Source organism: Lissotriton vulgaris, unplaced genomic scaffold (genome assembly GCF_964263255.1).
Source record: "Lissotriton vulgaris unplaced genomic scaffold, aLisVul1.2 SCAFFOLD_3052, whole genome shotgun sequence".
In the NCBI taxonomy this organism is placed as follows: Eukaryota; Metazoa; Chordata; class Amphibia; order Caudata; family Salamandridae; genus Lissotriton; species Lissotriton vulgaris.
This window is the reverse complement of record NW_028247237.1, coordinates 245,076-268,488: the sequence shown is the minus strand read 5'-3', so window position 1 is coordinate 268,488 and position 23,413 is coordinate 245,076. Positions and strand designations below refer to the sequence as shown.

The 23,413-nt window shown below is 48.7% G+C and overlaps 1 long non-coding RNA gene across 1 annotated transcript in view; it reads left to right on the top strand.

The window, feature by feature from the left end:
• The first annotated feature begins 282 nt into the window (after nt 1–282).
• The window catches only part of LOC147665202 (uncharacterized), a 56,512-nt gene continuing 33,381 nt past the window's right edge, over nt 283–23,413 (top strand). The window contains exon 1 of the long non-coding RNA XR_015305018.1: nt 283–349. This is a non-coding gene — a long non-coding RNA (uncharacterized LOC147665202). The remainder of the gene's footprint in view (nt 350–23,413) is intronic.

Sequence of the window (23,413 nt, the reverse complement as noted above, 5' to 3'; positions counted from 1 at the left end):
TGACATTAAATGATTGATATAGGAGGATTAATATATCCGTAAATACTACTAGTGTAGCTTAACAATGAGATTTGAAAGTGTAACTGAAGGAAATTGACCCATTCAAAGATGGCGGGTGTATTTGTTAGCCGTTAGTCCGTTTTCTCAACTAATTTGAGTTTACTTAAGTGAATCAGAAAGTTGATCGAGGTCGCCTGCACAGCGATTTAGGCTAAGGACTGGGGGTGCGCTTTGAAATATAGACTCTTAATAGTAATAGCAGGTTGTGCATTTGATTTTGACAGGGAGAGACGTTAATAAGCAGGCGGTGGCAAGATACAGAGTTCGGATTCGGATTGGCGAGATTGAGGTATGTCACTTGGCTCAGATTGCGAGTTTAGAAACAGACCTGGTTAGTGCTGACAAGTATGAAAGTGCAATGATGTATTTTATAAATTACAGATGGGACGAGTGTAGCCCTAAATTGGGATTGGAATTTTGTGATATCGAGATACAGCTTTTGATGCATGCCCTGCATTGAAAACGCAGGTAAGACCGGCCACTAGATGGCGGCGATTACTTTAAGTAGATTTTAAAGAAGAGAATGATTCATGAAAACGCACTAAGGCTAGTGCCTGCCTTTATTCACTTTTTAGAAAGAATGCGGATGCATTTTATATATTTTATGACCCCTTAATGAAGCAAGGACACTGGATGAGAAGTCGTTTCCAGGTAGGAGGTAGGGGACGTCCGGTTAATATTCAAATTACTGAGCAAATGCGCAATGATCCATGTTTGCCTTTTATACCAGAATTATAATGGTTGTTAAATCGATCTTGTCTCTACAATAGGTATTAAAGTGACACAAAGTCAAGGTAACTACATTTTCAAATGTAGTCTTGTTTACCACATATGGGCTATGGTAAAAGTAATAACACAAATGGTCTCAGCTGAAACAAATCACTTTCACACTAGGCAACTGATGTGATAAATGGAGTTTAAAATTCACTCACCTTGAAACTTTTCGTTTAAGGATATGTTTTGTGAATTTTTACCAGTGGTGATTGTTTTTCCTTATGAAGGTTGTATCACAAGGTGTAAAATAATAATTTTTGCGAATTTGGTGCATGTTTTCACAGGATTGTAAGATATGGAGCGCACAGGGTTGTTTTGGCTATGTGGGGCTCTGCATTATAATTTGTTACGCTTGGAAATGTTATTGTAAAAGCACCTTTTGTATCATTTCCAGCCCTGAGGAAGCTGATGGGTTATGTTTAACCACGGCGAAACGCGTTGGCATGGGATTGGAATTGAAAATAATTAAAAAAGGAAGACATCTTCAAGAGCCCTTTGGATTGTTTAATGCTTCTCTAGATAACATAGTATTATTGTTGTGATAAGCGGTGTGCTGCGATTATTGTGACTCTGTGCACGAGTGTGCACGAGTGCAGAGACTTCGCCAGGACTGCGGGGCCTCCGCCACGAGTGTAGAGACTCCCTCAGGACTGCAGGGCCTCTGCTACGAGTGCACTGACTCCGCCAGGACTGCGGGGCCTCTGCCATGACTGCAGAGACTCCTTCAGGACTGCGGGCCTCAGCCACGAGTTCAGAGACTCCGTCAGGACTGCGGACCTCAGCCACGAGTGCAGAGACTCTGTCAGGTTTGTGGGGCCTCTGCCACAAGTGTGGAGACTCCGTCAGGACTGCGGGGCGTCAGCCACGAGTGCAGAGACTCCATCAGGACTGTGTGGCCTCAGCCACGAGTGCAGAGTCTCCACCAGGAGTGCAGAGACTTCTCCGCGAGTGCGAAGACTCCGTCAGGACTGCTGGCCTGAGCCACGAGTGTGGAGACTCCCCCAGGACTGCGACGTCTCCGCCACAAGTGTGGAGATTCCGTCAGGACTGCGGGCCTCTGCCACAAGTGCAGGGACTTCGTCAGGACTCGGGGGCCTCCACCACGAGTGCAGAGACTCCCTCAGGACTGCGGGCCTCTGCCACGAGTGCAGGGACTCCGCCAGGAATGCGGGGTCTCCGCCACGAGTGCAGAGACTCCATCGGGACTGCGGGCCTCTGTCCCGAGTGCAGAGACTCCATCAGGACTGTGGTGCCTCAGCTACAAGTGCGGAGTTTCCGGGCCCGATTCACAGAACTAACTTAAAACACAATCCTAAACTTACTACCATTTTGGTATTCTGTAGTTTCCTCATGTAATGTGTATGTACTTGCATCCAGCTGCTCAGCCCTGTGTGTGTGCATTCTTATTGGAATCCTAGTCTGTGTGGAATGTTGGATGCATCAGGGTGTCAGTTAAGGATGGGCTGAGCGGCCAGTGGGCTGCTCCTGATGGGGCTGTTATCCTGACCATTACCTATGCTAATAAACATCAACTACAAGTACCTGAATTGGTCTACGGTGTCTACTTACCTACACCTGTACCTGTGGGACTTACCCACTACATTTTGGCGACGATGGATCAACTTACCTACAACTTTAAAGCATGAAGTGCATCTAGAGACTAACAAGTAAGCTAATTAACTGTCAAGCAACGATCTACCTTTGTGAAAGTTAAAGCAGCAACCTATAACCCAACTAAATGAAAAGAAATGAAGATTAAGCTGATTAAAAAGCGCACACCTCAAGACAAAAGACTCATGTAACCAGACCAACTGCTACCTGCCTGCCCCATCAGTGTCCATCGCAACGACAGCCCAAATGCAGGTGAGCTGTGTCTGTGTGTTTCTGCAAGGATATTTAATTTACTTTGCATGTGTAACTAAAAAAAATGTTACAAGCCTCAAACAGAGCCAAGTCTAAAAGAAATGTTTTCAACCTTCAAGCAAACCAAGTTTAAAAAAAAACGTGAACTTTCCATTTTTAAAGAAAAGTATGACTTTATGCTTCTTTGCCCTTCAGAGAGAGGCTAAATGGTGCTTTTGGTAAAGAGGCAGTTTCAAGCACTATAAACCTCCGAGCTAACTGTCAAGATCTCAGGAACCACCTTTGCTTCCTACAGGATGTTTGCTACATGATTAAAATAAACACTGCATCCAGAGGGCTGGAATTCACAACAGCTGTGTAATGATCTAGTGTGCCATTTCTACTTGAAAATGCCGTTTTGGGGAGCCTTTCTCTCGTTGCTGCACTCGTTGAGGAAAGTGCCATTTCAATTAAAAAGTAAATTACATTTTGACTTAGAGGCTAAGTTTACCCAGAGATTTGGTGCCAACGGTGTTTCTCAACCGCCACATTTACATTTAAAATGAACGCGGCAGAAGCTTTTGTCAGCGCGCGCCCTTACCTTCACGAGGACTGCATTCTCGACTCTGCTCACGGAACTGCCCACTCACTTTCAATGCGACTTGAGCCATCCGGCATTAGCGTAGATAACGTGCCTCTTCGATTTCAGGTACTGGACTCCCACGTTGCCAACCACGTCACTTCTTGCTTGTTCCACTATAGAAGTACAGTTGAAAACCTGTCACATCCTGACTAAGATCGTTTTGGCACAGTTTGTTTTGCAACCGCGTCTTCAGATGTTGACAGGAATGCCATTGTTGGAAGAAGTTATTCACATCATCCGGTGCGTGGTAGAGAATTCAAAATTTGCAAACATTCGTGACAAGAATTTTCAATTCTATTAAGGACTAGGAGGCTCCGATTATGCTAGTCTCATTTCTTTATTGAAATGCCCAGCAGCCAAGTAAAAACCACATTACCCAGAAACACTTGGGTGATAACCATAGAGTCTTGTAGTATAAATAAGCATGTAGACAATCCCACTTCCTCTTTCTTTGGTGAGGAGAATCCAGGAAACAGCAAACAGTTCAAGACAGTCAATGCAACAGCAAATCCCAGTCCAGGGAAAGTGACGGAAGGTGCAAAACCACAACAGCCGAAGGCAGAAAAACAGGAACTATCTTCAGAGAAGAAAACAGGCACTTCTACGCCGCACCGGAGACACATCACTTGGGGTCACAGCCTGAAAAAAAGACACAGAGCCGTAATGCACGTCCAGTAGAAACAGGAACATGTCGAAACAAGGGTGGGAAATAAGGCAAGGCAATAGATACTGTTGTAACAGAATAATGCATAAACAATTGTCAGTAAACACAATGTATAGTCCATGGGTGGGATAATCCTCGCCTCCTAGTCCTTAATAGAATTGAAAATTCTTGTCACAAATGTTTGCAAATTTTGAATTCTATTGCAGGACAGGTGGCTCCGATTATGCTTGTTCAAAGCTCATCCAACACCACAGAAGCAACAGTAGCAACAGGCTTAACCACATGGCTGCTGGGCGTTTCCCCCCCCCTGTGCTGGAAAATGCCATTTTAGTGGCACCATGACGAGCTCAGCTCGTCATCAGCACACGACACCCGTGGGTGATGACGAGCTGAGCTCGTCATCAGCATCGAAAGGGTTAAAGTAAAAAGTCTTAAACACAGAATCTGTTGACCAATCAGCAGCTTTCATAATGTCCCCCAAGGTGACTCCCAATGAAAAAGCCTTAAAGGCCATGGCCCCACGAGCAGAATGAGCACCAAATACAGAAACATCAACGCCCGCCTCCCCCATAAGCCACCGTACCCAGCGAGCCAATGTAGCAGGAGTAACGGGGCGGAAAGGCTTTTGCAATGCAATCAACAATTGACCTTGCATATCAGAGCGAAGAAGCGCAGTACTCACCTCATAATCTTTAAGGCATTGGACCACACAAAAGTTGGGACGAGCCGGAAAAGAAGGGTAAGAAATGATATCAGTATTAGTTTTGGTGCGCCTGGAAAGGCGAAATGTAACCCCTTCAGGAGTAAAACTCCGTCCAGCAAGATCCATGCGTGAACATCTTAAATCCGTTTGCAGGAAAGCAAACACAGCAACATAGTAAGTTTGGCCGAGAGTTGTTTGCGTGACAGCAAGGAATTGATCAGCCAGGCCTCCAAAAAACGTAAGACAACCGAAACGTCCCATAAAGCAACATATTTGGGACGTGGAGGAACAGCCATACGAATACATTTAAGGATTTTTGACACCAGAGGATGCTCTCCCACAGGTTTTCTATCAATAGGAAGATGGCCTGCCGAAATAGCGGAACGGAAATTGTTGACTGTACGGTACGCCAAACCAGAAGATGAAGACAGGGAAGCCAAAAAATTGACAATTAAAGAGACATCAGCTGATGTCGGATCAACTTGCCGTTGAACATACCAATCACTCCAACGTTTGCATGAACCTCTGTAACGTTTGTGAGTAGCCGGGGCCCAGGCATTGCTGAGGAGTCTGGTAGCGTCCGCAGAAAGGCCTGACACTGCCCAACGTTCCCCGAAATCTGCCACGCCAGGAGAAGGAGAGAGCCTGCCTGAACCAGGGGATGCGGATTCCGAAGCGGATCTAACAGGAGATTCCGCTTCTGAGGCAGAAGAAATGGCAATGCGCAAGCCATTTCCAGGAGAACAGGGAACCACGGTTGAGCCCACCACAGAGGAGTGATCAGAATTAACTCCGCCTGAAAATGTGTCACATAGGCCAGAACCCTGGGGATCATCATAAATGGGGGAAACGCATAACATAGGGAGGACGGCCACAGTTGAAGGAAATCATCCGTTGCCAGAGCCTCCGGATCCGGTCTCCAACTGAAGAACCGGGGAAGTTGGGCGTTGAGCCGGGACGCAAAGAGGTCGATCTGACAAGGGCCCCAAGTTCGTAAAAGTTGTCGAAACACCCGCGGATGGAGTCTCCAGTCGCTGAAATCCCTTAGATACCTGGAGTTCCAATCCGCCACAACATTGCGACAACCCGGAAGGTATTCTGCAATAACTGTGATCTTGTTGTGAAGACAATAATGCCAAAACTCTTTGGCTATCTCCGCCAACAACCTCGAACGAGTCCCTCCGAGCTTGTTGATGTAACGGACTGCTGATACATTGTCCATCCGGAGAAGTATGCAGCAGCGGGACTGAAGAGGAGACAGACATTTGATCGCGAACGATCCCGCCAGTAACTCCAAACAATTGATGTGGAGAGAAAGTTCCTGTGGGGACCACCGTCCCCCTGTCGTGACCGAGCCGCAGCGGGCTCCCCAGCCCCACTGACTGGCATCCGACTCGATCACAATCTCCGGAGAAGATCCCAAGAGGGCTCTGCCGTACCAGGCCTCCATGTGATTCAACCACCACGTCATTTCCGACTTCGCTTCCTCCGACAGAGGAATGTGGTCGGAGTAACAAAGGCCCTTCTGAAGATGTTGAATCTTCAGGCGCTGCAAAGCTCGGTAATGCAGCGGAGCCGGAAATATTGCCTGCAGGGAAGACGCCAAAAGACCGACAACTCGTGCTAATGATCTCAATGACACTGTCGGACTCGAGATAACGGAACTCAATTCCTGCTTGATGTATCGAATCTTCTGACGAGGTAACAGAAGTTGGCAAGAGAGGGAATTGATTTGGAACCCTAAGAAATCTATCACCTGAGTAGGATGATGCACAGATTTGGGAACATTCACTAAAAACCCCAGAGACTGAAGAAGGTCGACGGTCCACGTCAGATGAGTCATAAGCTTGACTGGACAATCCGCCAGCAGGGGGATGTCATCCAAATAGATGATCAAGCGGACTCCGCGACTGCGGAGGGACTTCACAACTGGACGCAACAGTTTTGTGAAGCACCACGGTGCCGACGAAAGGCCGAAGGGTAGAACCCGATATTGATACCAAATCCCCAGCCACTGGAACTGAAGAAAGCGGCAATGGGGCGGAAAAATCGGAACAGAGAGGTAAGCATCTTTGAGGTCCAGACGGACCATCCAATCTCGTTCCCTCAGGAGATCCCTCAACAGATGGATGCCCTCCATCTTGAAGTGGCGGTAAAACACTCCCGCATTGAACTCCTTCAGATTGAGGACCAACCTCGATCCCCCTCCCTCCTTCTCCACCAGGAAGATTGAGCTGGCAAAGCCCCGAGGGTTGCGCACTGTCGGCACAATCGGCCCTTTCTGCTCCAGAGATTTGAGTTCCTCTGTGATGAACTCTTGACTTTGCTTTGAGAAATGGAGAGGAAAGGGAGGATGGGACTGACAAACAGGCTGATAAAACTCTAGTTTGAAACCCTGAACCGTCTCCAGCACCCATGCATCGCTGGAGATTGATCGCCAGTTCTCTAGAAAAAGGCGAATCCTGCCCCCCAGAACAACACTGCATGCAGGAAGAATTCTCACCTGAAGTGGCGGAATCGTGATATCCGCCGGAGGAGCCACCAGCACGTCCTTTTTTATATTGGCCACGGCCTTTTCTTGAGGGATAGAAGTTGGAGCGCTGGGTATAGCCCGAATCCTGCTGGCCTCCACGCTGGGACTGATACCCCCTCTGGGAGGGCTGTTGTTGACCTCGGCCGGAGGAACGTCCCCTACTTCTTCCGGCCCTGTTGAAAACCGGACGAAAGGTCCGGCGCAGAGATGCCTGTGCCTTATCCAGGCCACTGAAGGTATTGACGAAGTTGGTCAACTCTTTTAAAAATGGAGAACACTGTACTGTTTGTTAATTGCTATGCTCCTAATGTCGATACACCAATATTTTTTGTCACTTTGTGGGGTCATGTTCTTGCTGTGGATGCCACTTACATTGTGTGGGGGGGGGATTTCAATTTTGCATTCCATGCCCAGTCGGACAGATCGGAGGGGAGTCCTCAGTATAATGTACAGGCTAGAGAAGTGTTGCGTGGAATTGTGGAGGAGGCTGGGTTGGTCGACGGCTGGAGGTACACCCACCCTGCCACCAAGGAGGGCACTCATTATACCACACATGCTCGTTCATGGGCGAGACTGGACTATGTGTTTCTCTCTAGAGGGTTGGTAGCTGGCCTACGGGAGGCTACACATCTGGCTCGGACGTACTCTGATCACTGTCCGGTGAAGGTTGTTTTATCCGTCCCTGGGCTGCATAGGCCGCGCCCACCTTGGCGTCTATTTCCAACTGCTTTGCTTGATCCGGTGTTCAAGGAGGAGCTTGGTGTGGAGGTAGAGGCGTTCTTCCCTAGAAACAAGGGCTCTGTGGACAGCGTCGAGGTTATATGGGAGGCATTCAAGGTTACGATCCGGGGTGTCACTATTTCTAAAAGCTGTGGAGTACTTCGTCTGATTGTTCGGACCCTCGAGACCTTGGAAGCTGACTTGCGGGATTTAGAACGCAGGATGCAGGTTGACTCTGATCCCGATCTTCTGGTGCAGTTCCGTACTAAACTCTCCGAGTACGAGGAGGAGGCTGCTAGAGAGGCCAAGCATAGGGGGAAGTACTGGACGGCGAGGCGATACTGTGAAGGGGAGAGGCCCGGTAAGGTCCTCGCTGCCCTTACTAGACATCCAAGGCATGGATCGGACGTGTTGGAATTGGTGTCACCGGATGGCACTCGATGTCGGGACACTTCGGAGATTCAGCATACTTTTATTGACCATTATGCGCACCTTTACACGACACAGCAGACGGGTGAGACTCGGTATGGTGGATTTCTTGACGAGCTGGCACTTCGTTGGTTATCGGACGGCCATCGAGAGTTCTTAGGCAGGCCCCTGGAGGTGGAGGAGGTCAGGAATGCCATCATGTCTTTGTCTAATGGGAAGGCTGCCGGTCTGGATGGCCTTCCTGCTGAATTTTACAAGTGTTACATGGACACCATGGCCCCTGTTCTCCGTGAGGTTTTTGAGGAGTCCCTGGAGGAGGGGCGTCTGCCGGGCTCCATGCGTGAGGTCGCCATTACGTCCCTGCTCAAGCCGGGTAAGGATCCGCTGGATGTGGGTTCCTATAGGCCCCTCTCATTGCTCAATTGTGATGTTAAAATTCTCGCGAAGGTCTTGGCAGTCAGACTAGCCGAGCTCATGCCCGTTATTGTCTTGCCCGATCAGTCGGGATTTGTGCCCAGCCGTGCTACCTCCCACAATCTTCGCACCTTGTTTTCGCTTGTGTCGACCATTGCTCCTACTGTCCCGGTTGCCGCTATCTTTCTTGATGCCACTAAGGCGTTTGACTCTGTTGAGTGGGGCTATCTTATTGATGTTCTCTGTCGGATGGTCTTCCCCAGGATCTTCATCTCGTGGGTTAAGCTCTTATATACTGATCCGATGGCGAGGGTGGTTAGTGAATGGGGTGTTGTCCCCCTCGTTCCCTCTCACGAGAGGGACCCGACAGGGATGCCCCCTCTCGCCCCTCTTGTTTGCGATAGCCATTGAGCCGCTGGCCTGCAGGATTCGTCAATTTCACCAGCAGAGCGCCTTTAATTGTCTTCAGCGACAGGTCGGTATTTCTTTATACGCCGACGATGTAACACTCTATGTTAAAGACCCTGAGAACAACCTTAATTCGCTCTTACGGGAGCTGGTCGCTTTTGGAGGTGTCTCCGGTGTCCATATCAACTGGCGGAAGTCTCAGCTTTTCCCCCTCACTGCTGCTGTAGCTAGGTTTCCCCTTGACTATCCTCTGGAATGGTGTGATTCGGAGTTGCGATATCTCGGCATTGTCGTGTCCTTGGATAGAGAAGAATCGGTTTGGCTTAATTATGGAGTGGCTATTACTAAGCTTGCAGATGATGTCACTAGGTGGATGTCCTTGCCTCTCTCCATGGCCGGTAGGGCGTCCCTTATCAAGATGGTAGTTTTGCCCCGCTTTCTTTACCTCTTTCAAAACCTTCCGTATCGTCCTGGTGCTTATTTTTTTCGCAGACTTCGCTCCGAGCTCATACGATTGTTCTGGGGGGGCAAGCAGCCGCGAGTGGCTTGGGCTACCCTTACGTTGCCCTATGCTGATGGCGGTTTCGACGTCCCTGACTTTGAGCTTTATTATCTTAGCGCTCAGGCGCATTACGCTTATCACTGGATGCGCCCCACGCCGTTTATGCCGCAACTTGCTGCTGAACATTGGGTTGCCCACCCGCTCCCTTTGGAGGGGATGGTTTTGGGCAAGGTGTCAGATGTGGAGACGCCTCGCACGACGGTGACGTGCACAGTGGATGCTTGGAAACGGGTGGCTCAATTGCTGGGCGTTTCCTTTCTCTATTCGCCGGCCTTGCCTCTGTCTTATCATCCTGATTTGTCGCTGTTGTTGGAAACGGGGTTTCAACGAATGTGTCGACGGCTCGGCATCCTCACGTGGGGCGACTTGTTTCATGAAGGTGCCTTCCGCACGCAGGCTCATTTCTTCGGAGTGGCTGCTTGCTCCCCTCTGGAGCTTTTCTACTTTATCCGCTTACGGCAGGGCATGCGTGCTATTCTACCGGATTTCCCTTCGGAGCCTGGGGTTACCCTCCCCCTCCACGTGCTTTTGGTTTCAGATGGGCGACACCGGGTGTCGAAATTATACGGGGCTATTCGCAGACAGCGTTCGGTCCCAGCCAATCGGGTGCGCGAGCAATGGGTTGCTGAGTTGGGAGCCCCTATTACCGATGAGCAATGGAAGTACTGCTGTGGGCTCACGGCCAATGTTTCCTCTAGTTGTCGCCTTAAAATTATCCATTACAAGTTTGTTCAGAGGTACTATTATACCCCGGCGAGGAAACTACGGTTTCACTTAGCGGAGGATGACAGGTGTGCTAGGTGTCGTGCGGAAGGCGCTGACTTCCTGCACTTGGCTTGGAGCTGCGCGGGGGTGCTGGAATATTGGACTCAGGTTCATGAAGCCCTGCAGATTATGGCGGAGGGTGGGGTGGCATTTGGCCCCTTGGTGATGTTGCTGGGCTACTCTAAGGACGTGCCTGCCTCTCACCGTAGATTTGTTGATGTGGCCTTGCTGCTGGCTAAGCGTAGGGTTGCCTGTTGCTGGGGTCGTGGCAGAGTGCCGCGCTTTCAGGATTGGGTGACTGACCTCATATACTGTCAGGATCAATACAATGTCTACGCTGACTTGATGCCTGTCCAATGCAGACCGAAGGACTTTTGGAGTCCGCTCCAGGTGTACCTCCTGACCAGAGCGGTGCAGGACTCTGATTCTGAACTTGGGGACCATGAAGGGATTGGTTAATGGCGATATTGTGGGCTGGGATTTTATGTTACACCTGCTGATCTCCTAGTATCGGGGGAGAGGCTGGGTTGTCTCCTCTACATGCGAGCTCTTGGGGGTTGGGGTTCCCTGTACGACAAGTGTGTGGCCAGGAACTGAGATCGTGTCCCTGTAAGGTATCTTTATTTAATGTGTCCCTTTTGTCTGAGTCTCCTTTGTTTTATATGCTATACGCTAACAGAATGTGTCCATACTGGACTGTCTAATTGGCTTGCCTGTACAAGCTGGATCATTGCTCTCTAATTTGCACTGTACATTCCGATTTTTGCTCCGTGTATTGCCTGGTCTGCGATCTTGCCCTTGCTTGTATCTCATTTTTTGGTTCTGATGTACCACTGTAATGGCCATATGTGACTGTATGTATTGTGTATGCACTTCCCTTTTTCCTGCTTGTCTCCAAATAAAGGTTTAAAAAAAAAAACAAAAAAAAACTCTTTTAAAAATGGATGTCCGAAAAGCAGACCTTGAGCCGCAGGGCCCGACTCAGAAGTCGCCAATTCTGCCAGCTTAGGGTCTAGCTTAAGTAAGATGGAGCGTCGCCGCTCGCTAGAGAGCGCACAGTTGGCATTACCCAACTGGCAAATGGCGCGTTGAGCCCATTGAATGAGTTCATCAGGGTCAACCATGCTGTTACTACTCTTCGCCAGAAAGCCAAGGTCTAACATCTTGGTGAGGGGCCCCAAGAGATCCAAAACCTTTTCTTGGCAAGCCCGCCAAGACCTGTCGAGACCCTTTTTCGGATCCTTTGCAAATTTGCGCAAATACGTTGTCATGGTGGGGTCCACCTCAGGGGTCTCCGCAAGGTGGTCAGCCAAATCGGGTCGTGGGCATTCGGAACGGAGGCGGGCACGTACCTCCTTCTCGAATGGCTGACGTATGTGTTGCTGGACGTACTCCGTCACAGCCGGGGACGGAAGCCAAGCCGTGGACTGGGGATGGACAATGTCCGCCGGCTCAAAAGTAAGCACTGGAGGATGTGTTGATGCATCGACAAAATGTTCCTTACATTTTTTCTTCTTGGGAGGGGGTGGAGCGGGGTCCGAGGGTGAAGAGGATTGCAGATCATCACTCTCGTCATCTTCCACAATAGTGGCAGGCTTAGCAGAGGACAAGGACTGTGCCAACTTCCTGAAGTCCGAAGCATGCGGATTACCAGGAGAAGAGGAAGAAGACTTCTTGGCCGCAGGGACCCAACCTTGCTGTCGGGCATACTTAGTCAAGTGCCGCTTTAGAGGTGTGATAGCACGCACAAGAGCCTTATTCATGGAGTGCTGGACTCCTCGGTCTAAAGCCTCCACAAGATTCTGCTCCATGGTGTCTGGAGCCTCCTCATCAAACTCTTCCTCTTCCTCATAACAGTATTCACTCATGATTCACGAGGTTCGTGAAAATTATGCCCACAAATGAGGAAGGAAAATAAATATAAGCCAAAGGCCAATTCAAAGGGGAGTGAAAAAACCCTCACAGTAAGCCAAACTGTAGGAAAAAACCACAGACAAAATACAAATAAAGAGTGGAGGGACGGCTCACTGTCACAAAAAACGTCACTCTAGGCAAAGCCTATGCAAATTGTTACAGCCGGAGACTTTTTGCCAGACTCGGGCGTCCAAAGGGGTTAAGGCTGTGGGCTATAACGTCGTGAAAGACGTCTGTCAGAGAAGCTCCGGTGAAATGTAAACCCGGAGCGCAGGAAATGCCAAAGCGCGCATGCGCGAAAAACCGGCTGCCTTCAGAAAATAGGAGAGCTCGCGTGAGCAGCGTAGGCCACCGGAGACCCCTAGAACCACTCCACAATACCGAGAAAAGAGCACAGGCACAAAGCGCCCGGCCCCTGGAAGGAGAACCCTCGCTCCCAGCCGCGTGACGCCGAAAATAAAAACGGAACGATGAAACACAACGCGGCGAAAAGCGCAAGCAGAGCGCACTATAAGGTACACACAATGCAGCAATACAAGCACAATAAAGCTGTGACCAGCTGCACTACACGTGAAGCGGTTGCTCCTGCACACCTCCTACAAGCGCCTCAGTGGTATCGTTATTGCTGCTTTGCCTCTGACTTGTATTAACTATTTGACCTCCCCATTCCGATTTAGCACCCAGCTCCCTGCGTAGCGCTCCGCATTTGCGTAGCCATTTAATCTCTTTCACTCATTTCCTACGAGCATCGCGCTGCTGGCTGCCGATTACCATTTCTGGGCTCAAGCATCGCGTTTGTTGACTTATGTGATTAGCGCTGCTGCTGGAATCATCGTTGGTGTTTATTTACTTGTTGCCTGACCTCCCATAGCGTCCTGCTGTTGCATTTGTGCCCTCCATTTTGTTGTGCCTGCAGACCGTCCCTCCCACTTCGCTAACGCCTCCCAGCTACCCCTCCCACGCTCCGCCCCCCCCACCATCCATTTATGGCCAATGCCCCCACGCGCAGCGTCCACGCGCTACGGACACGCCGAAGGTGCGCCAAAGGTAAGCCCGTCTACGCCCGTCCGCGCCTGGACCGCGCCCAGCGCCAGACCCCATGCCCCTCGCGCTCCCCAGCCCCCCCGCATTACCTATGATGCCGCCTCCCTCCTAGCCCTCAACCCCGGCCGCGCCCCCAACTGCGTCCAAGCCGCTCCTGGACACACCCATGGACCTTTCTCCTGCTACTCCTGCAGATTCAGCGGCACCGACAACATCTCCGCCACGACCACACCACGGGCTTTAGAACCCAACCACCTACCATGCATCCTTCTCAACACCCGATCTGTCCACAGGCACGCCATTGACCTATGGAATCTACTAGACACCATTTCTCCAGACATCGCCTTCCTCACAGAAACATGGATGAATGCTTCTTCCGCACCAGACATTACCATTGCCATCCCTGAAGACTACAAAATCACCCGCAAAGACCGTACCAGCCACACAGGAGGAGGAATCGCTATCGTCCATAAGAAATCTATCCGCATCTCAACCAGCTCTGACGCCAACCTCGCCAACTCCGAACACCTTCATTTCCAGATCCACATCGACCCCAAGACCACACTCAGAGGCACCCTCCTCTACAGACCACCAGGACCCCGCGCAAAATTCAGTGAAGACATCGCGGACTTCGTCACTCCACACGCACTCCCCTCCAAAGACTACATCCTTCTGGGAGACCTCAACTTTCACCTTGAAAAGATCAACGACCGCAACACCACCACCCTCTTGGACAACCTCGCCAACCTAGGAATTAAACAACTAGTCACTTCCCCTACCCACATCGCAGGTCACACACTCGACCCCATCTTCACATCCAGCAATCATGTCTCCTTCAGCCACACTACGGATCTCCTCTGGACCGACCACAGCTGCGTCCACTTCACCTACAACAAACCGATACCCATCAACCACTCTCAACCTATCCTGCAAAGAAACTGGAACAAAATCACCACAGACCAAATCTCCGCATCGCTCCTTCGAAACTCCCCAGCCATCTCTTCTAACGCCAACGAAGCCGCCGCCAACCTCACCCTATGGTTATCCAACACCGCCGACACCTTAGCTCCACTGAAAAAACGCCAAAGCAAACCTGGCATCAAGAAGGCCTCATGGTTCAACGACGATCTCAAGAAGTCCAAGAAACTCTGCCGCTCCCTCGAAAAGGCCTGGAAAAAAGACCCAACCACCAGCACCAAGGACGCCTTCAAAAGCGCCACCCGCACTCACCACCAACTGATCCGAAAAGCCAAGAAAACAGCATTCAAGGATCGACTTGACAACAACGCCCACAACAGCAAGGAACTTTTCAACATCGTCAGAGAATTTTCCAATCCCTCAGCCAACTCCAACGACATCACCCCCTCTCAAACCCTCTGCGACTCCCTAGCCTCTTTTTTCCACAACAAGATTGCAGACATCCACAGCAGCTTTGACAACCAACCCGGAAACCAACCCACCCTACCATCTGCCGACCCTCTTCCCCCCGCGAACACCATTAACGCTTGGAACCCAATCTCCACTGAGGACACCATCCGCCTGATGAACTCCATCCACTCAGGATCCCCCACAGACCCATGCCCTCACCACATCTTCAACAAAGCAGACTCCGTCATAGCACCGCACCTCCGAAACGTCATCAACTGCTCCTTCAACTCCGCTACCTTCCCTGAAGACTGGAAACACGCTGAACTCACCGCCCTTCTGAAAAAACCAACAGCGGACCCCACCGAACTCAAAAATTACCGCCCCATCTCGCTTCTTCCATTCCCGGCCAAAGTCATCGAGAAAGCCGTCAACAACCAGCTCGCCGCCTTCCTCGAAGCCAACAAATCCCTCGACCCCTCACAATCTGGCTTCCGAGCAAAACACAGCACTGAGACCGCCCTCATCGCAGCAACAGACGACATTCGAACTCTACTGGACAATGGAGACACAGTCGCCCTCATCCTCCTCGACCTCTCGGCAGCTTTCGATACAGTCTGCCACAGCACCCTTCTACAACGCCTCAATAACATCGGAATTCAAGGAAAAGCACTTGAATGGATCACCTCGTTCCTCACCGGAAGAACCCAGAGAGTCCGCCTCCCTCCATTCAAGTCCGAGGCCTCTGAAGTCATTTGCGGCGTACCCCAAGGATCCTCACTCAGTCCCACCCTCTTCAACGTATACATGAGCCCCCTCGCGGCCATCGCACGCCAACACAACCTTAACATCATCTCTTACGCGGACGACACCCAACTGATCCTTTCTCTCACCAATGACCCCAGCACCGCCAAAACTAACCTACACGAAGGAATGAAAGAAGTTGCTGAATGGATGAAAAAAAGCCGTCTGAAACTGAACTCAGACAAAACAGAAGTCCTCATCTTAGGTACATCCCCCTCTGCATGGGACGACACTTGGTGGCCGGAAGCCCTTGGAAAAGCACCCATCCCGACAGACCACGCACGGAACCTTGGCGTCATCCTGGATTCTTCACTCTCAATGAACAGACAAGTCAGCGCCGTATCCTCTTCCTGCTTCAAAATTCTTCGCATGCTCAGAAAAACATTTCGCTGGATCCCCTCCGAAACAAGGAAAACAGTCACCCACGCTCTGGTCACGAGCCGACTGGACTACGGAAACACCCTCTACGCAGGCACCACCGCTAAACTCCAGAAGAAACTCCAACGAATCCAAAACGCCTCAGCCAGGCTCATATTAGACATCCCACGCAACGAACACATCACTGGTCACCTTAAAGACCTCCACTGGCTACCCGTCAATAAGAGGATCACTTTCCGTCTGCTTACCCACGCACACAAATCACTCTACGACATCGGACCAGATTGCCTCAACTCTCGACTGTCCTTCTACACCCCTTCCCGCCAACTACGTTCTTCCGGCCAAGCCCTCGCCACGGTACCTCGCATTAACAAGACCACAATGGGAGGCAGATCCTTTTCATACCTGGCTGCTAAGACATGGAACTCACTCCCCGCTCACCTTCGCCTCACCCAGAACCACCTAGCGTTCAGAAAGCAGCTTAAAACGTGGATATTTGACAAATAATCCTCCTCCCCTCCTAAGCGCCTTGAAACCCTCTGGGTATGTAGTGTGCTATACAAATTTTATGACTTGACTTGACTTGACTTGACAAATACAACAATAATAAGGTAAGAGCACTTAACTGGCTGCGGAGCAGCAAAGAAAGAGCAAGTGGGATTGTCTACATGCTTATTTATACTACAAGACTCTATGGTTATTACTCAAGTGTTTCTGGGTAATGTGGTTTTTACTTGGCTGCTGGGCATTTCAATAAAGAAATGAGACTAGCATAGGAGCCTCCTGTCCTGCAATAGAATCAAAATTATTCCAGATACTTAACGTTGTTGAAATTCTGTGTACACCATTGAAGATGTCATTAAACTTCATTGGAACACCAAGTCATTTATTTATCACAACGGCAAAAACATTCTTGGAAGGCTCATCGGAGTTTTTCTCTTCTCGAGTGGAATGTCGCATTGTTTAATGGTATAATCTAGTTTTCATGTGTTTCTTCAGCATTCACTGCGCTGTACTTTGCTGCCATCTAGTGGCTATTTTTCACATTTTCTTTTTTTATGTTTTAATTCCATATCTGTTTGCAGCGTTTAAGTCAAAATCACTTTTCAGTATATATGTGGCAATCTTAAATGTCTCGAGTAGAGTATTACGATCTTAAAAATTAATGTTTCCTTTACTTTAGGGACATGTAGTTTTCTTTGCAGGAATTAATTGAGACCTGCCTGTCTGCCTCCTTCCGGTGACAGGCGCACCTTGATTAGTGTTTGCTTCTGTTTTAATTTTTAAGAAATGCTTACAGTTTAACGTTTTATTTTACCTATAAATGTTTTTCGTATTCTGCTTTTGTTTTTCTGCAGAAATGTTAACCTAAAGTTGTGGTTAACATTGGGGTGGGTGCATAATCCCATTTCCTTTTGTAACATGTTGGGGAGGGTTCTAAGTCCCACCACCTAATTTTTACGGTATTCATCCCTGCCTTTGGGATTGGGGTGGGTCCAAGTCCCATGACCCATGTTCCTGCGCTGCATTTTGGTGTGGGTTTAAGTCCCCTGACCTATGTTCCTGCGCTGCATTTTGGTGTGGGTTTAAGTCCCATGACCCATGTCCCTGCGCTACATTATGGTGTGGGTTTGAGTCCCATCAACTCTTCATGTAGTTAGATTATCCCTGTCTTGTCTTGGGATGGGTGTGGGTTCAGAGTCCCATGTTCCCTTGTTTACGCGTTACTTTTAGGTATGGGTTTTAGTCCCATTACATCTTATTATTAGGCTATCCCTGTCTTGTCCTGGGATGGGTGTGGGTTCAGAGTCCCATTTTCCCTAATTATCGCTTTTCATTTTGGGGTGGGTGCTTAGTCCCATTACCTCATGAAGTTTGTAATCCCTACCTTGGGATTTTATCTATTTAGTGAGAAGGTTTTGTTTGTCGTGACTTTTGGGTCTTAGTCGCGAACAGTTTTGCACGTTGGTTTTAGTCCAACAGTGTTTTCTTACTAAAGGTGTGGCGTATTTAGTTACTTTTTGCCAATGCTAGTAGTATTTTCCATGATAGTAGTATTTTCCATTAGTTTATTTTTCTCATTATGAATCTGTTTGGGGTCTTGTTGTCCCCTTAATTCTTCTAAATGTTGTGAGCTTTTGTGAGCCATTTAAGTATTCCTTTCTATTTTCTATTTTTAATTATTGACGGAGGAGGATGGTGTTTGTTTATTTATTTCTTTTCGCTTTCTTCCTTCTTTAATAATTTAGATTTCTGTTTTCCCTCTCGTGATGCCTTTTCATATTCATCCCTGGCACTCAGATTTCTTGGAAGTTGTATATTTTTCTTGTGCATAGTTTCTCTTTGTTTTCTCTTCTGTTCTTTTGTTTTAAATTATTAAAGGGAGAGGATAATGTAGTATCCTCGTGTAATGTGTATGTACTTGCATCCAGCTGCTCAGCCCTGTGTGTGTGCATTCTTATTGGAATCCTAGTCTGTGTGGAATGTTGGATGCATCAGAGTGTCAGTTAAGGATGGGCTAAGCGGCCAGTGGGCTGCTCCTGATGGGGCTGTTATCCTGACCATTACTTATGCTAATAAACATCAACTACAAGTACCTGAATTGGTCTACGGTGTCTACTTAACTACACCAGTTCCTGTGGGACTTACCCACTACAGACTCTTACTAAGCGGGCAGAATCACTGTGAAGTCAACTGAATTCTAAATGTATTAATGGGATGGCTTCCTTGGAGCTCAGTCACTGTTCTGAGGTCTACACATGAAAAAGGCCATGTGCTGGACCTAATTTTTGTTCCAATTGAGACAGTGAACTGTGGGGAAATTGTACCCCAAGTGTGATCTGTTCAATATTTGGTCAGGTTTACTATCAAGTTGAAGACGTACTGAAGGACTGGGTTTTTCTAAGACCCACCGGTGCCAGGGATAACACCTAAAACCTTCGTGGGTAACCTGTTCCGGCGTACAAATGACAGAGACACGGGACACTTCCTTCGGCGTCAAAGATTCGAGGTTTATTTACTGCAGGGAACACAGAAGTCACGAGAAGTACATAGCATGTAAGTTCACGGAGACTGCTTCAAATTGTATCTGTGGATCGCTCTTCTTATACAGTTTTTGAGCATAGGATAACATAGTGCACAAAGGATTACAACCTGGTTCCCATCGTAAAGATCATAAGGGGTCGCTTTCATGTATTCAGGGCCCGGAACATAATTACAGTAGCATTTGGCAGTTCTCAACTGTAAAAGTAGATCTTCCCACCATTAGTACATTCCATTCGGCAGTAAACGAATCGAGGAGGAGACAGAAGCAGATGCAGAGGAAGATGAGGACAGTGAACAGATCAAAGAGGGTGTAAAAGGGGTGGTATCAGGAAACACGAGCTGCAGGCATCAAAGGAGACGTGCCTAATGAATGCACAACTGAGACAATAGACCGGCACAGCAAGATGAGCCTCGAGCGGGGCCATCTGCCTTACAGTGTCATCCCCCTCACCATAAAGACACCCTCAAAGGAACACGTGTCTTCCGCAAGAGTTTGGGAATCCCAGGGTCGCGAAGCGGACAGCGTCCGTTCGCTGGCTACTTGAGGGCAGGAAACAAAATGGATGCCGTATCTAAGATGGAACCCGTGGGTTCAGATGAAGAAACCCACGAAACAAACGAACGGTTTAGGCTAGCACAGCGAAAACGAGTACACCCACTAAACTCGTCATTTGCGGTTCATAGATACCAGACTCGACCATATTCGTGCGAGTCGAAAACACCACTTACAATTGTCACGGAACCTCAGACGCTCCTTTTGCCCTCATGTAGGCAAGCACTAGTCGGAATCATAATCGATCTCGATATTCATCAGACCATCCAGATGCTGCTGCAACATAATTCTGTCCATCAGAGCTCCTTTGGTAATAGGCGGCCGCCTTATACACGTCGTAGCACAGAGGCCACATAAGGCAGGACCACACTGCACACAAAGACAACACGTGAACAGGAATGCTACAACAACCCCAATGATCATCAGAATCTTCCAACCCCAAGTCGACATTAGGCCCCAAAACCACCCGAGTAGCGTCCAATCCCCTACGTCCACGTGTATGGACTCGGAGATCTTATGCAACTTCGAGATGGCTTGATAGACAGTCGGAGCGTTGTCTGGAATGGAAATACAACAGCTCGAATGGATCACCTTACATACTCCACCTCGATCTGCTAAGACGACGTCTAAAACCATACGGTTTTGTAACGTCATAAGCCTGTCCGCCTGAAGCTCTGCTGTGATGTTGCCAAGGGCACTGGCAGTGATATTAGCAGTTGATTCCACCACTCGAGTCAACTGTCTCAGGTTCCTACTATTGACCATAGGTCCCCAAAACAGAAAGAAACCCTTGAAAAAGTCTCCTGCCTCTTGACCGGCAGTGTCCTCCTTGCTAATCACGCCCCTCACAACTCTAGTCTTGTGGTAATCTGCGGCAACCGTAAAGGTTGGTGGCAACAAGTTTGCAATATAACAGGTGCCCGCGAAGTCAAGGGGCAACCATGTATATGCACGGTCGTAGCAGACAAAGTACGTACCCTTGGCGGTCAGAAGAACAGGGGAAGAGAGCATTGGTAAAACATATGTTTTATAGCAAGCACTCTCCCCGAGATGGGCTCTCGGGCTTCGACCACGGCCTTTCAGACAGAAATTACCAAGGTGGGGTACGATCCATATAGGAGATGAACTTTTTAGCTGTCTATCACCCACTAGCACGCTATACTCAGCCTCACTCAGATCCCTGTAGGCTCGCACCTCTTCATCTGGGATAAGCGATGGATCATAGATATCCCTATCTAAATCAGCAATCGCTATTGCCAACGACTTATGGTACGGACCGGGACCAAAGTGTGGAGAACGCGGCTCTCGATTGGGGTAAGAATCTAGAGCGCTTCGAAACATTGTTTGGAATGCTCGAGCTGAACCCTGGGAACTGTAAGGAAGGACTAAGTACGGAATTCCCTTATCGGTGGTATGTGGCATTAACCCACACACCTAACAGTTGGTAGTGTTCACCACCAACTGATGCTGATGAAGGAGCTGAACGAAGGAATTGTTCCTGAATTCCGCACGTCTAACCTGCTCGTGTTGAGGTAGAATGTGAAAAGAATGAGGAGAAACAGTGGAGGTAAGTTTAGGTTCAGAAGAAGGGGTAGGTGAAGCAGTAGGCAACAATGACTGTATCGTGTAATACACCCCACCCACCAATAACGAAGAAACAGTTAGGAATAAGAGGAACACCTGAAACATGAAGCATTTTGTATATGCAATTCTACGCAGTTCGAATCTTTGAGCCTGAGCCTTTTCCAATTCCGACAGCTTCGAGAAAGCCATCCTCTAAAACCGTCCGCAACGTTCTTGACGCACTTCGTTCTGTGTAGCAGTAGTCAATCCCCAGGAGTTCCTAGGAACCAACAGTCTTCGACCTAGTGTCAAGACCTACTAACCAGAAGGAAGTACCCGTGCGGCCCTACGGTCCACCCGGATGTAAGGTATTTTTAATCAACAATATATACAAAATCTCCTAGCTGTGGAAGCAAAAACACATACATGGAAGAAAAGACTCAAAATTTTCAAAATCACAATAATGAGAGTGTGTTCAAACTGGATAACGATAATATCATCAAACAGTTGGTCCGATGGTGAAACAGAGTTCCGTTGACCAGTCAATTGTTCAGATCTTGAGTTCTGTGATGACAAATGTTCAACAATATCGTTCTGCTGCACTGAGGTATCTCCGACAGGCTGAGCGTCGCTGAATGGAACAAAGTTTGGCAAGACCTCACCCTCAGACGAGGCGATGCCCTTCCTCACCCACGAGTCCGCTGGTAAAGGTATAGGTACCTTTTTGGTATGGGTGGCGTGCACCCAATTCTAACGCCCCTCCAAACAAACAGCGGTCCTCGTGGCAAGGAGCACCTGGTAGGGTCCGGTGAAACGAGGCTCAAGGTTGCGCTTTCGACCAAAATTCCTCGTCACCACCCAGTCTCCGGGCTGGAGCTGGTGGCCTGGAATTGTTGCGTCAAAACACTCAATGCACAACCTTCCCTCTCGTGAACGTATAGTGTAAACGGCTTACTGTAGTCAGGAGTACCTAACACAGGGGCCGAACACAACGCATCACGCAGTTCAGAAAAACTTTTCTGACATTCTTCCGTCCATGGCAAAGGAGTTGGAACATCCTTGCACGTGAGGGCTACCAATGGTTGCGCTAGCAATGAAAAATTTGGAATCCATTGCCTGCAGTATGACGTGATACCTAAAAAGGCACGCACATCTCTCTGAGTTGTTGGCACAGTCATTCGAGCAATCGCCGCAATTCTCTCTGGGGTCAACCTTCTTCCCTCCTTTGACAATAAGTGACCTAAATAGGTTACTTCTTGGCAACAATATTGCAGTTTAGAAGGTGACACCTTATGATGTAAGTCACAGAGATGCTGTAACAGAGACACTGTAGCAATTTTGCAAATGTCCTGAGTGTCCGCAGCCACCAATAAGTCATCGACATATTGGATCAAAGCCGCACCAGCCGGTAACACAAATGCATCAAGTTGGCTTTTCAAGGCTTGACTGTATATCGATGGACTCTCACAGTAGCCCTGAGGAGCGCGTTTAAACCTAAAGCTGCGGCCACCTAGAGAGAAACCAAAAAGGTCCCTACTCTCTTCAGCAATCGGAATGCTAAAGAAAGCATTCTTCAGATCGATCACTGAGAACCAGGACGCAGATGCTGGAATCAGAGTCAGTAGAGCCGTGATGTCAGGCACCACCAGGAACTGAGGAATCACAATTTTATTCACCTCCCGTAAATCGATAACAAAACGATAAACAGGAGGCTTAGATGGATCAGTGCGTTTCAAGATTGGTAACACAGAGCTATTACACACGTTTCCCCGAGTTTCCTCGATAACATCCTTTTCGATCAAATCGTAGATAATTGCCAGCAACGCTCGCTCACCATCAAGGGAGATACGATACTGGGGAATACGTGGCAAGCGCACATTAGATTTCAAATGAACAACATAAGGGGAGATGTCAAGCAGGCCCACATCATTAGGGCCCTTTGCCCACAAAGATGCAGGAAGAGAACTCAATTCCGGTGGAAGTTTATCGAGAGACAAGTACATAGGAGAGATAACTCTCTCACCCAAAGTAAGCTTCACTCCCGCAGGAGAACAGTACAAAGTCGCATATAGTTGTTTCAGCAAATCCAAGCCCAAAAGATTTTCACCACAACCAGTAGTCAAAATCAAAGGAGCTTCCAGCTCGCGTGGCCCAATTGTAAGGGGCAAAAGGCGCGAAACCAGATAGCTAACAGGGGCGCCGGAGAATCCAACGGAAACATTTGTTAAGC